Source organism: Anabrus simplex, chromosome 4 (assembly GCF_040414725.1).
Source record: "Anabrus simplex isolate iqAnaSimp1 chromosome 4, ASM4041472v1, whole genome shotgun sequence".
Taxonomy (NCBI): Eukaryota; Metazoa; Arthropoda; class Insecta; order Orthoptera; family Tettigoniidae; genus Anabrus; species Anabrus simplex.
The window spans coordinates 57451983-57467904 of record NC_090268.1 but is presented as its reverse complement, the minus strand read 5'-3'; positions in this window follow the sequence as shown (position 1 = coordinate 57467904).

The window sequence follows — 15922 nt, the reverse complement described above, 5'->3', positions numbered from 1 at the left end:
GTGTTCTCTGAGAATCTAACTAGCATCTGGACTGATTACATTACAGACCAGATAGAACACCGGATCGTAAAGTTTTCTTCAGCAGGTGGTGTTGGACCCACACTTCATAACAAGTACGCTCACGCAGCAGTAGGTGTTCATGAATACTACTTCGGGGAATTCACATAATATTCGCGTTGGCTTTTTATGAGATCATCGTCTACTGGTGAAGGTCGAACACAGCGATCTACGTCTTCTTAGCTGAAATTCTCTCCCTTGAATTTAATAAAAAACACTTGCAAACAGTGGCTTTATCACTAACGCCAATTACTGAGGCATGGAATCAAAAGTCATCCTCCAAGTCCTCGCTGGAGTTGAGCGCTGAGCGAGTGTTCGGCATGATGGATTGGTGGTGGTGATTATTGTTTTAAGAGGAAGTACAACTAGGCAACCATCTACAGGGTATAATACGTCACATTTTTTTTTTTTTTTTTTTAACAATTTGCCTTACGTCCCACTGATACAGATAGGTCTTATGACGACAATGGGATAGGACACGCCTAGGAGTGGTAAGGAAGCGGCCGTGGACAGTACCAGTATTTGCCTGGTGTGAACATTGGAAAACACGGAAAACCATATTCAGGGCTGCCGACAGTGGGGTTCGAATCCACTATCGTCCGGGTGCGAGCTCACAGCTGTGCGCACCTTAACCGCACGGCCAGCTCGCCCGGTCACAACAACGTAAGCATAGGATGGAGTTCGTTCCTGCAGGGTCAGAATGGCTGAAACAAGTAATAGTGTAATGAAAGGCAAGGCAATCAATCAGCGTGGACTACCACTCATTCGACCCCCTGTGGGTGGGGGCGGTAGAATAACACCCACGGTATCCCCTGCCAGTCGTAAGAGTCAACTAAAAGGGGCCCCAGGGGCTCTGAACTTTGGAGCGTGGGTTGGCGACCGCGGGGCCCTTAGCTGAGTCCTGGCATTGCTTCCACTTACTTGTGCCAAGCTCCCCACTTTCACCTTTCCTATCCGACCTTTCTTGGTCAACTCTTGTTCTTTTCCGATCCCGACGCTATTAGGTTTGCGAGGGCTAGGGAGTCTTTCATTTTCACGCCCTTCGTGGCCCTTATCTTCCTTTGGCCGATACCTTCATTTTTCGAAGTGTCGGATCCCTTCCATTTTTCTCTCTGATTAGTGTTACATAAAGGATGGTTGCCTAGTTGTACTTCCTCTTAAAACAATAATCACCACCACCACTACCACTCATTCGTAAGAAGCAGGTTAGCATATGCTGCTATTGCTTGGAATCCATGACGCTCCAAAAACGGTGGTTTGCAGTAACTTACAGAATAACAAGAATTTACCTTCAATATGTCAGCTATCTCAATTTCTTGGATCGATTTAGTTATAATATTCTAGTCAATAAACGAACTGTTATGGCTCTTCTACCAATTTATAAATTATTTAATGGCACTGGTAATAGTTCCTATTCGTCCCAAGATGTAATGTACATCTCCCTTTCTCTTCATGTTTGATTTAATGCACCGAAACTGCTCATCATAAACACTCTCTGAAAATATTTCGTAACTGTTCAATTGAATATTTTACTTTCAAACCTTAAACTGTGTTGAAGTCTAAACGGTTCGAGCCCCTTTGGTCGGAAAGATTTTCACTATCAGGAATTGGCCGACTGAGTAGGGGAGGCGGTGGTATACAATTTCTAATCACTAGATTGCGTTCCAAAAGCCTGGATTACATTCCAAACCTCTGCTCAGTGCTCATATGGAGTGAGGCCATATGACGCTGTTGATGGTGATTCGTCCGTCGGATGGAGACGTTAAGCCTTGAGCAGACCCCTTGGTGCTATTCGACAGGAGTAGGCTATGTGCCGGCACCGGGTTTCACCCTCTCCCTTCCTACTATCATATATCACGTCATCTCATTAACTCCTCTGATGAGGTTAACGTCAGGAAAGGCATCCGGTCATTCAAAAACCCGCTACGACAGATTCCTCTCACCCCATAGAGAAACGGAACAAGGGTTGGACAAACAAACAAACAACTTTCAAACCTTAAACTGATAGAAGCTTATTTGTTTCTTCATATAAATTTTGTATTTTATATATATATATATATATATAAAACCATAAAGTGTTGTATTAACCAATAGCAATGATATGCATAGGTTTGTTCAATTGCGAACTCTGTACTAATATGTAACGACACTACCAATGTATACAATATTCATTTAAGGGTAACCGCAGTGTGTAGTGTAACACTAGAATGGTAGTGAATGTGAGCGAACGAGCTGGGTACGCGTTTTGAGTCACGTACCTGTAACCTTGCGTGCGGGAGATGCTGGGTTCCAACCCAGTTGTCGGCAGTAGTGAGGATGGTTTTCTGTGGTTTCCCATTTTCACGCCAGTCAAGCGCTGAGATGAGGCTGTACAGTAATTAAAGTTCACGGTTGCTTCTTTCTGAGTCCTATCAATATCTTATCCCATCGTCACTAAGACCTGTCTGTATGAGTCGGTGCGACGTACAACAAATAACAAAAAAAGAAAATCTTTCTCATTATTCAGTTTTATATGACACAATAAACAAATGCCAGATGCTACCTCGATCGTCCAAATCCTGGCCTATCCCCTCCTGATTTTCATACCTGAAATCAATCTTCTGGATAAAGGGTACGTTTCCCGTCCGAGTCGTAGCCAAACTCTGTTCAGCTCCTCAACACCACCTTGCAGCAGTATTGTAGTGAGATATATGCCGCGAAGTCCTATGGGGTCGGCCAACACCAGGGTGTAAATGACAAAGAAAAATTAATATTTTAATAGCAGACACTGGCGCGAAAGTCTAGCCTCTCGGATTCTGACCCAAAAGTGTGAAACTTTAAATAGGACCAGTGTATGGTCGTAGCAAGGGCACCCCGATTTAAACCCCCGACCAGGTCCTTCACTAAGTCTGGCTGGGTACTCCGACCCCAGATTAACGTGGAAAGTATGAGAAGAATAAAATTGAATTTTAGTACTAAGTGTTTATTAAATATGTTTATTATATTTATTATATTAGTAAAGTATATGAATTATTATATTTTCTTTGGATTAATTCGCTGCTAATGAATTTATAAAAGGAATTAAAAACCCTTGCACTAATACATTCAAACACTCACATTCCCGTCGTGATCACGAAGTTACCGCTTCAGGAATGAAACAAATCTGATAAGGAGTTGTGAGTTAGTGATTAAGATATGTAGATTCCTCTCTCTGGAGTCGCCGAGCCGTAACAAAACACTGCAAAATGCAGTCACGAAGATAAGATATTGCATATACAGTACTGCCTGTTAGCTTCGTAGTCAACTTTAATAAATCGTGCATGTAGTTTATCTTGTGTGCACTGACATAGCAAACGTACACTCTTTGAAAAGTTTCAGCACTGTAACTATTCACTTCAGTCGCTAATGCTTCTTTCGAAGAAATCGATATTGCTGCCAGCGTTTCTGATTTTGAAGCAAACTGAGGAAGATACTTCCGATATCCTTTCCAACTCATTCATTGGAGCTTTCTAGACAGCTGTAATTTTCTTGTGCTACCTTCCTTTCGGCGTTATTTTCGGCTGTTAAAGACGGAAAATTTTGAAACGTGTCATATCAGGAGAATATGGAGGTTGAGGAATAGGTGTATGGGTTTTGCAAGAAATGTTCGTACCGATAGAGTGGACTGATGAACTGAAGTGCATACCTCCAGGAAGGTTGGCAGCAGCGTATCGACGACGGAAATGATCATTTTAAGGGTAAGAGAAACTTTCGCTAGCTTAAATTTGGTTAAAATCTGTTTTTTTTTCTTTTAGCTCAGCAGGCGCATATAACTATTTTGCTTGCTTAAAGTTCTTATGTGATAGGAATCAGTCGAGGAATGTTCCACCATTCAACATTTTATATAAATGATACAGATTATATAACGTGTTAAATGGTGGAACATCCGTCGATTAATTCCTATCACATAAGTCAAACGTCAATTCGAAAATGAAAGTTACAAATTATGTTTAAAGTTCGTCCATTATAATTCATTAAATGACATACATACATACATACATACATTATCATTATAGACTGTTATGCCTTTCAGCGTTCAGTCTGCAAGCCTCAAGGAGTCCCTCGCCTGTCAAATGGGAGTGGGACTCCATTACTCCCATAGGTCCGAGGCTTGCTTAACGTGTTCTGAGCTCGGTAAATTCATGAAGCAGGATGCTGCCCTACTTGCACATAGTCCAAGTGAGGATCTCTCCTCTAACGGGTTATGGACCACCGGTGAATTGTATAGTCCTAGCCGCCTGAGCACAAGGAGGGCCACGACTCAGAATATGTCCGAGATGCCCACTCCCATTCCATAGCAACTGGTATCCCGACTCTCAGGACCACTTACTAGGCCACTCAGCCGTTGCCCATGGTTCACGAACTAGGACGTGACTACAGTAACCCACAAACATGAACCATTTCATTAAATGAAGTTCAGATTTTTAAAAGCTCTAGTAAATTGTTTCCGTGGTGTAGGGGTAACGTGCCTGCCTCTTACCCTGAGGTCCCCGGTTCGATTCCCCGCCAGGTCAGCGATTTTTCCCTTGATCTGAGGGCTAGTTCGAGGTCCACTCAGTCTACGTGATTAGGCTACAATTGAGGAGCTATCTGACTGTGAGACAGAGGCCCCGGTCTAGAAAGCCAAGAATAATGGCCGAGAGGATTCGTCGTGCTGACCACACGACACCTCGTAATCTGCAGGGCTTCAGGCTGAGCAGCTGTCACGTGGTAGGCAAGGCTCTTCAGGGCTGTAGTGTCATGGGGTTAGTTGGTTAGTTAGTAAATTGTTGTATCTAATTTGAAGCTAAATTGGGTTTACACTAAAAAAACTACACTCATTATTATTTTGCCAAAATGATATAAATACGCATTATTAACAACATACCTTAGAATTTCTAAGATAATGTATTCCTCCAGGAAATACATTCTTTCTTTCTTAACTAATACGTTCCTTTTCATTTAATCTAATTTTGTACAACTTTCTTTCTTTTCTTTCTTTCTTTCTTTCTGAATCTGCTTACTCTCCAGCGTCGGTTTTTCCCTCGGACTCAGCGAGGGATCCCACCTCTACCGCCTCAAGGGCAGTGTCCTGGAGCGTCGCGGGAAACAACTGGGGAGAATGACCAGTACCTCGCCCAGGTGGCCTTACCTGCTATGCTGAACAGGGGCCTTGCGGGGGGATGGGAAGATTGGAAGGGAAAGACAAGGAAGAGGGAAGGAAGGAAGGAAGGAAGGAAGGAAGGAAGGAAGGAAGCGGCCGTGTCCTTAAGTTAGGTATCATCCCGGCATTTGCCTGGAGGAGAAGTGGGAAACCACGGAAAACCACTTCCAGGATGGCTGAGGTGGGAATCGAACCAACCTCTATTCAGTTGATCTCCCGAGGCTGAGTGGACCAAGTTCCAGCCCTCGTACCACTTTCTAAATTTCGTGGCAGAGCGGGAATCGAACCCGGGGTCCTCTGAACCGAAGGCCAGTACGCTGACCATTCAGCCAACGAGTCGGACAAATGTATGTCCCAATACAATATATATAATTACATACAAACTTCCCTATTCCCTCTTATAACACATAATCAGACGGGAATAACGACCCTTTATATTTGAATGCAAAAATTCTTGGACCTTTCCATTTTTTATAAATAAATCGATTAATACCTTTTCCTGTTCTAAAAATCTTAACGTTACAAACACTGGAGATGAAAGGCAAAGCTCTGAAACAGACAAATAGAAGGAAAAGTTGAAGTAGCTCAGGTTTCTGAAATTGCCACACATGATCTCCACATTAGGAGTCAATAAGGATAATGTTCCGCCAAAAAAAAAAAGACGAAGTTTACTCCAGATCTAATAATGGCCTCATAATTAACATGCATGCACCTGGAATGTGCTAGAGCCTGTGACAGAGGTTCGGGAAATTATTTTAGCTATACGTTTTCCACGTAATTTTGGAAGATAACTGGCCAGCTGAATAGCATAGTTGATGATGTGTTCGTACCCTATGCCAAAGATTGCCAGATCGAGTCCCAGTACAGTTGCTTAAAGCGCTTAAATGTCAGAGATTTCTGTCCAGTAGTGGCGCTGAGAAGCTCGCCCTCACCCCCCCCCCCCCCCAATCGCAATAATTCAAAAACGGCGCCCTCGTTTCCTCGTAAGGAAAGCTTCAAGTTTATTTGGTAGTTCAGGTTGTATATTGTTACAGTGAACAGCAGTGATGATGATGATGATGATGATGATAAAAAGAAGAAGAAGAAGAAGAAGAAGAAGAAGAAGTTACACAATTTATTTTTCAAATCCGAAGGAATTAAAATAAGACGCTTATATGGTACGACCACACACACAAGAAATTCATATTCCAATAAACACGCTGATGGTCACAATATTAAGAAATAATCTCCTTCCTAGGACCAAATAATTTACTGCTATTTACAACCCAAACGTCAATCGTACGCCTACTTACTTACACTGACTGCTGAGAGTTATAAAGTTCAGATAAGGAGGATGTCTTTGTATCGCATCTTTGCTGACTACTGAGTTCTCACAACTGGCTAATTACTTCAAAAGCCTTGTTGATTGTTGTGAGTGGCAGCAAGGGATGGTTATTATTGTAACAGGACGGGAAAGCCACATTCTTTCATAAATAACTACCGTACTCCTATTGACGAAAGAAGCTCTGTACTACGACGGCCTAAGTTTGGAATAACCCTCTGTAATACAAATAATACTGTGTTGTGTGCTGTAGCTTTACCAATATGTAAAATCACTCTTCAGCTACTGAATTAAGAAACAGTCATGCGCCTCTCACAAGCCATAGCCCCCGCCCCGCGGGGTCTGCGGGGTCCTTATCGCCACCACTGCTTCTGTCAGCAGATTTACTGGCACGTTAGATAACACCTTACCCGCACTCTGACACATCGTAAGATGTACAGTAATTGAATGGACGTTAACCATCTATACAGCATTGATATTATGAAAAACTGTTAATATTCTGCGAGGTAAGTGAGGCGATGGTGCGCATGTCACGTACACAAACAAGCCCGTGTGCTGCGAAAACGAGTCTGAGCGACTTCATGTTTTCAGTAACGGTAATACTAGCTTGCCGAAATCGTCGACCGAGTTCATTTGTTGGGCGAGGACCTGCATGCCGGGCAATAGCCCGTGCGTTGCGCGCGTCAGCGAAGACTCAACTCAAGGCACGGAGCGGTCATCCACCTTCAGTGGTCGTCCTTGCTGGACCACTGACGTCACAAACGATTCGCGCGAGAGCAATGCAGTCGATAAAGGTCACGCTCCAACGGGAAACCATCATTCTAACGGCCAGTGCACACCTCGTTCAATTTTTTATTTTATTGGGTAGCTGGTTTCGACGTGCTAAACAAAATATGAGTACTTAACTTCTTCCCAGAGGGCACTACATTAGTTACTAAGGTCTTAATATTCATGAGAAGTAGCACTCATGAAATACGACATTAGTGATGAATTGCAAGAACCCATAATCTGAAAATGACACAAATTATATTTTAGATTTATCGCTTTTGCACTGTGCGAGTTGGCTGCGTAGCTATAAACTTAAATTTGGGAGATAAAGGATTTGAACCCCCCACAATCAGTAGCCCTGAAGATGGTTTTCTGACGTTTCCCATGTTTACGCCTGGCAAATGCTGAGCTATAAATTAATTGAACCCACGGTTGACAGCTTCTCAATTCTAGGCTTTTTCTAACTCATCGTCGCCGAAAACCTATCTGAGTTGGCGCGTCGTTTGCTTTGCTTTGCCTTGCTTGCACGGTATGAGTTATGCGTGATCAGCGTAACACTGTATTGGAAACCTTATCTCTTCGACTTCAGGAGCTACATTTCATCTAAAGAAACATTACAACTGTCTTCGCAGTTTCAATCCACGTTTTAATCTTACACATTGACAAGAACTAGTAATTGGACCTGAGATCATTGGGATAGCAATGGGAAAACACTTAATGAATAATAATATATCTTACGTTGGATTCAAAAGTATGGATACTCGAGCGATAAGAAAAGAGAACAGATAGACCAAAACTAAAACCTAATCACACAAATATTATTTTACGTGAACTATTTTAATCCGAACATAAAAGAACCTGTTTTTCGACCTTCTACGGACAAACCTCGAATTTAAAACTCCGCAAAATAAATGTGTGCCATCCGATCATAATAAACTCTTAAAGTGTTATAGCCATTGGCGTTCTTGATAAATTTCCGAAAGTACAAGCTATTATCGTCACGGTCTAAAATGTTGTTATCAATTCATTGCGGAATGGATTCCTCACTACTACAAACTCAGGCGAAGTTTTATGTTTTAAATCAATATTTACAGAAAATTCTCACCACTCCGTTGATTTTATACCGATTATTATTTGATAGAATACTTAGTGAGTTCCGAGCGAAGGATACAGCGACACTCAAAAGCAGTATCGAGAGTGCTGTGTTGTCACCTTCCCTGATTTCCTCGCGCTTAGCATTGTATTGGTATCGAAATGTTTTATTAACTCTCTTTAAGAGTCAAACAGTAATATTTTGCAAAGTTATAACATCGACCGTTCCAATCACCTGCTAGTAAACAGCTCTAGACTTCCAACGCCAAGCTTAAAAACAGCGAGCTGCGTTATGAAGTATAGCATTATCATGAACTATCCTTATCATGTACGCGCAGGTCGCCTATCATGTGTCAACTTTCGAGTTGCTCCATTTATTATTGTTATTATTTACACAATTTGCATATATTGTTTCGTTATTGAATACTTATTTACATACTTGCAGAAAATGTCAGTAAATACTATTTACAGATATCCTCATCAGAGAAGTCACTTTCTCCTGATGAGTCATAGCCCGAATCTATGCTAATTATAATAGGATATATCGAAAGAATATTTAAGGGAGTTCGTTTTTATCCGAGTTGTGACTTTCAAAATTTTGAAGCTCCTAAACACATTTATCCATAATGCAGGAGTTATAGATAGCAAAGCTTCGACGCATATTACAGTATAGACCTATATATTATTACTAGAGCCCGGATTATATGTAATTACATAGGCCTATTCTGTTCCCATAAATGTAGCAATAAGAAAAACCAAAATGTCAGCGAATCACACTAAAAGGGCCATTATTCCAGGAGTTTAAGGTTACATATTTTTACATATTTCGATCTATAATAAATATTTTGATAAATATTATATATTTTAAATATTTTGAAGGATATAGCGCATTTGAAAGAAAACACATTTCTTTCTTTAACTAATTTTACATCAATTTGACTTTTTTAATTAAGCACTTGAAAACAGTTTAAAAATCCTGTACGTCTCTAACATCTAAAAATAGCTTAATACACTAAAGTGAAATATTCTGTCAAAGAATCGCATCCCTTAACTATGTTGACGGTGCAAGTCTTGGGTGTCTCGAACTGTGCCTATCAGTCCTCCCTTGCACAAATTTTGCCACATTGTTCTCGTCTCAGATTTAGTGACTCTTCTTTTTGTGATCCCTTCGCCAGTCCTCGGTTTAATGCCATATGTCAAAAGCGCCTTTTCTCTTTCTTTCTTTCTTTCTTTCTTTCTTCCTTCTTCGGTTATTGCCCATGCTTCACTCCACACAAAAGTCTTCAGAAACTTCTTTTCTAATACCAGTGAACATATTTGTGTTTGACGAGATCAAATTTCTTGTCTCTTAATAAGGACTTTCCTTGCTTGAGCAAGTGTACAATTAAATATTTCTTTGCCGGGCAATTTGAAATACGCGCCTGTGACTTCATATGAAGCTGGAAGGTCTTTTTCTATATATAAGAACATCCTAACGGACAGAAGGCATTCGACGACCGCAGAACATTTGGAAAACTACTTAGTAATTAATTGTGCCTCCAAATGAAATTTCGAGGTTGAATAACATCTGTACTTTTAACTTTCTTCGGTTTTGTTTCCTTTTCTGTGTACCAATAAAGGTTAGATATTTACATATTTTTTATTTATTACATATTTAACTACATATTTTGTCCATTTTAGCTACATATATATGAACATATTTATCATGTTTATATTACATAACCGGGCTCTAGTTATTACTGCCACCGAGCTCGATAGCTGCAGTCGCTTAAGTGCGGCCAGTATCCAGTAATCGGGAGATCGTGGGTTCGAGCCCCACTATCGGCAGCCCTGAAGATGGTTTTCCGTGGTTTCCCATTTTCACACCAGGCAAATGCCGGGGCTGTACCTTAATTAAGGCCACGGCCGCTTCCTTCCAATTCCTAGGCCTTTCCTATCCCATCGTCGCCGTAAGATATATCTGTGTCGGTGCGACGTAAAGCAAGTAGCAAAAAAAAAAGTTATTACTGCCAAGACGTTATGGTTCTTTCTCATACGCTCACGCTACTCCCTTGTTTCACCTACCCGTTTAAAAAAGCAAATACCAATGAAAATCATCACAATCTCTACTTCCGAAAACCGTGATCTCGCTTACGAACAACACCGCCGTGAATAGCAGGTGTAAGTGGCAACAGTACTGAACCAACAACTCGTGCCGCAGTAAACATTCCCTCTCCTTTAAATAAAAATAAGCATTAAACATACCGCGCACATAAGGATGTTACGCACAACTACGTCCGACTTCGCAGTACTGAGAAACTCATTCCACATTAAATTGAGGACAACATTTTAAGTTATCGCAATAAAATCCTGTAATTTTGGAAACTTGTCAAGAATACTGGGAGTTTATTATGATGGGAAGACTCGTAAGAGTTTTAAATTCCATGTTTTTTCCGTAACAGGCCGAAAAACAGGTTATTTTTATGTTCCGGTTAAAATACCCTCAGCGCTGTACATATAAAAACAAATTTTATACCGTCGTTAAACGTAGAAAGAAAGCCGCTATAATTTGGTGTGACTGGGTTTCGGATTTATCCAACATTTCATTCTTTGTCGAGCATCCATACTTTTGAATCCGACACTAGGGTTATTAACACAGCCATTTTTAGAATACGTTGGCTGATATTCCCTCATAAGTACACAATACATGAAGGATGCGCTTGACATTTTCGGCAAATAGGCTACATATAAGTACGTACAGTCGCTCAATAAAGGAATGAGCACACGGTATTGTGAATGTTCCTCGTTACTACCTGTGTATGCGGTAGTCTATCGAGCACGATTCGCACGTTCTTAAAAACGTTATTATCTGGACAATGGAATGGCGGAATGTTACGAATTTTTTCTTCTTTTTTTCAAGTTGCTTTACGTCGCACCGACACAGATAGGTCTTATGGGGATAGGAAAGGGCTAGGAGTGGGAAGGAATTGGGCATGGCCTTAATTAAGGTACAGCCCCAGCATTTGCCTAGTGTGAACATGGGAAAACACGGAAAACCATCTTAAGAGCTGCCGACAATTTGGTTCGAACACACTATCTCCCGAATACTGGATAGTAGCCGCACTTACGCGACTGCAGCTATCGAGCTCGGTTGTTAGAAATTCAAGTTTACATTAGCTCTTATTAATATGGTAAATTAAGAAATCCACATGTCATAGGTTTATCCGTCTAAGTTCAGTCGATGTACAGTAAGCCGCTACGTACTAGGGGAAATATCGCGAAATCGATTCCCGTCAAGGACGTATTTTTATTTGTTCTTTTTAAAGATACCTTTCGTTGCATGACCGAAAAGTCCGTTAACATTTGACGAGGCAATACTTCACCGAATATTGGAGGTAGAGAGGTAATAATTGACACACATGATTGGCATGACATGGGGTTTTATTGACACGAAAATAAAGTACACAAAATGACCAACAGATGGCGCTAGACAGCAACACGTCAGATACAAATGGCCACACATGCTTTCCATGACATGGGGTTTTATTGACACCAACAACGAGTGCACAAACAGGCTAACAGACGGCGCTGGACAGCAACACGTCAGTGATGCCGCATTAGATCCGTGTACGGTATAAAAGGAGCTGTCGTGAGAGAGGGCGTCAGATGCGCCTGCAATCACGGCATGTCATGCTTGGCCTCCACGGTCCCCCGACCTCAATATGTGCGATTATTGGTTGTGCAGTTACCTAAAGTCGCAAGTCTACCGCGATCGTCCGGACTCATTAGGAATCCTTAAAGACAATATCCGACGGCAATTTCTCACCATACCTACGGATATGCTGTACAGTGCTGTTCACAACATTGTACCTCAACTACAGGTATTGTTGATCAATGACGGCCGACATGCAGAGCATGTGTTTTAAAGAACATCGCCTATGTTAAACCTCGATTGTTATGTTCATTATTGTTTGTGTATCATATGAAGCGACAGAGATAGGTCTTATGACGTCGATGGGATAGGAAAGGCCTAGGAGTGGGAGGGAAGCGACCGTGGCCTTAATTAAGGTACAGTTCCAGCATTTACCTGGTGTGAAAATGGGAAACCACGGAAAACCATTTTCAGGGCTGCCCACAGTGGGGTTCGAAGTCACTATCTCCCGAAAGCAAGCCCACAACTGGATTTAGTTTATGATCAGTCCAAGAATTAACTAATTGGAATGTGCTGCACAGCGAGTAGTATCATTATGGAGAGTTCGACGTCGTCGGCAGCATCGGGGCATATTTTAAAGACTCGCGAGCCTAAAAGATCGTACATGAAGCGACAAATGCCATGATATGGTCTTTTCGAATTTCTCTTCCATCTATAGATCAAATCCGTGGGATTCTTTTTAATATAGTCTTTCAGCGTTCATCGTGGGATTTTAAACGCTTTACTTGCACGTGATAGCCTTCTTCATAACCTCCTTATCCCACTGCTTGCGTTTTCCCATATGAAAATAATCATAAACTTCATAAATAAGAAAAATGAAACTTTAAGAACAGTTCCAAATTCCGTCCCGGGACGAAAATAGTAACTGTAAGGGGGACGAAATTATGAACACTCCTTGATTTATTATAATGGCCGCTACAGTAACTCACGCCGACGACCGCACTGTAGCGATTACAAGCCAGAAACTACACCACAGGGCTGAAATGCAGTCCAGTATTTCAAACAAATCTCAGTGGTCAGTCTAAGAATAACAGGCTCTTAATTTGAATGCTGCACAAGCTCTGTTCAGCATGAAAAGTGAATCCTCCTCGTATACGGAAACTAAACGTGGTACACACAACTAACTCACACAACAAGACAATGGGATGAGGCTACGCGTGTGCATGCGGCTGAACATTAGGTACCAACCGTGCAAACTGGAGATCCCTAGGGGGACGAAATTAGGCGCGGGGACGGGATTTGGCCCCCCTACCTTATTTCTATGAATGGTGTTAGGATAGTGACCCGTTGTACTTCCTCTTAAAACGATAGTCGCCACCACCGTAGCAGGAGTCTTGTTCACGATAGCTTCTTTATCTCCCACATGTTTAACCGAGCTGTAAATGTAATCAATTCACCCTTATCATAAGGTATCTATACGACAAATATGACTTCGGATGCTTCTATCTATAGTAGTGTTGCAATTCTCGCATCCAACAATGTAAATGAAATCGCTCTTCTGTTGCATTCAAAATAATGCAGTGGTGAGCTACATAAGTTTGAATTGAGAGGAACGTGAACAGTTATGTAAATGATGGGGTGGTTAATAACAGAGGATTTAACGATGAATTGACGTTTCTCTCCGGAAAAGATTTACCGTGAGACATGCAATACGGCATTTAGCAAAGTCAAGTGCAAATTAAAGTAATGATCATAATTATACGAAAGGTTGCTTGGCGTGTGAAGCCGACGGAATGTAGCAGACGTAATTAAATAGCGTTTTAAGTACACATTAGGTAAGACGGAAGCTTAAATTAATATAAATACATTATTATGAGGGGATACGGCCACTGGGTGGCCGCAATAAGCAAGTTATCTGAGTAATTTGCATGCAAATTATGTGACGAAAGGGAAAAGAGAACGAAGACGTATAACGGTGTACGAGATTAAATACGAGCCCCGTTGTTAGTTTAACGATTGTGTTTTTCTCTTATGCTCGCTACATTTTAGAAGTGTCGACAGCCGTCAAGGGAACTGTTTGGGTTGGAGTTGACACATTTTAAATGAAACTGGTGAATGATCAATTAATGCGCCCTAAATTGAAAAGAACGAATCATTCTGACGTAAAACGCTGGTAGGGATTATAATTACTTGATGAATAATATCTAGGTCTCTCGGAACACTTAGCTGATGATGATGTACTGTAGAATGACCTTGCGTATTCACTGCAGAAATATACGATAGTTCTATTTTTAAAACTCTATACCGAAAATGGTAATGGTATTCAGGTGCACAGTATCAGCTTTGCAGATGATATCGCTATCACAGCTAATTCTGTGGCTTGGTTCTAAACGGGCCAATGTCAAAAAAAAACTGTTTCTGAGCTATGAGCATTTGAAGTTTTGCTTATAGTTTTCCAATTCTTTTTCAACAACTAACTTTAAATAATTTTATACTTTCTTTGTGGAAGTCACCTTATTAAACGCTAATTTTTTCTATCATATTCTTTAAAAATTGCCAGGTCTCTAATCTTTATTGGTAATATAACATTATTGGCAAAGGCTTATTTAATTAAACGTTAACTGTTCGTTTAGTACTTAACAGAGACACTGGCCCTTTTAACATGTTGCAAGCCAGGATAAAACGCTTTTGTATCAGTTAATATCTCAATTTCTATTTTTTTTTAAATGACATTGGCCCTTTTAGAACCAAGCCACAGAATTATGTAAAGGATATGAGTAAGATGCTAAGAACATTCAACAAATCCTTAGAAAAATTTAAACTAAATATAAAGAAAACAAAATTAATGATAGTAGACAAAAAGAAGCCTGCAGGTAGAAAATACTTAACATTAAATAACACACCGATAGAACAAGTCACAGAATTCTCCTATTTGGGTAGTGTAATTACCTCTGATAACAGATCCCTTTCAGAAATGAAGAAAATAATAGTGGTAGCAAAACAAGCCTTCCAAAAGAAGAAAAACTTATTGCTAAACAACCATCTGAGTTTGGGGACCAGAAAATTATTTCTCAAGACCTTTGTTTGAAGTGCGCTACTGTATGGATGCGAAACCTGGACATTAGGGAGTGTTACCAGCAGCATAAGTTGGTGATAAACAACTGTAAGATGATCAAAATGAGCTTCATACTTCTGACAATAGAGAGTATCTCAGTCAAAAGCGATAAGTTGCTGAAAAATCAGTCTAGCCAACCCCTTATATCATTTCTAGCTCCGGATAGAAGGTGGTAGTACGCAAGCCAAAGTACCAGGTGATTTACACCGCCGAGTAGTTTACCTGTCACGTAGCTGCCATCTAATTTACCAGCAGATGGTTGAACGGACCCTTAATTGATCATTCAACCGCTTCATTGCAATCGGTCTAGTCCAAACCAAAAGCTGCGGTTACGGAATAACTAGCGACTACCCGCGAGAGCTAGCGCCACATCTTTTAAACAATGCTTAGTGCTGAAGCGTTTGAAATTCTCATTTTCTCGCGTGCGAGCTGGCGTTATCTAAGGCAAGTGAAACGGTCCGCTGTCGGTTTCCTGTCGCCAGTTGAAGCTCGTCAGCAGAGTGGTAAATGAAATGGCGTATGGTTTTTATTGCTGGGAGTGTCCGAGGACAAGTTCGGCTCACCAGTTGCAGGTATTTTGCTTTGACGCCCGTAGGCGACCCGTGCGTCGTGATGAGGATGAAGACGATACATACACCCAGCCCCAGTGCCAACGGAATTAACCAATAATGGTTAAAATTCCCAACCCTGCCGGGAATCGAACCCAGAACCCCAGTGACCAAAGCCCAGTATGCTAACCATTCAGCCATGGAGACGGACAGCAGAATGGTAATCATG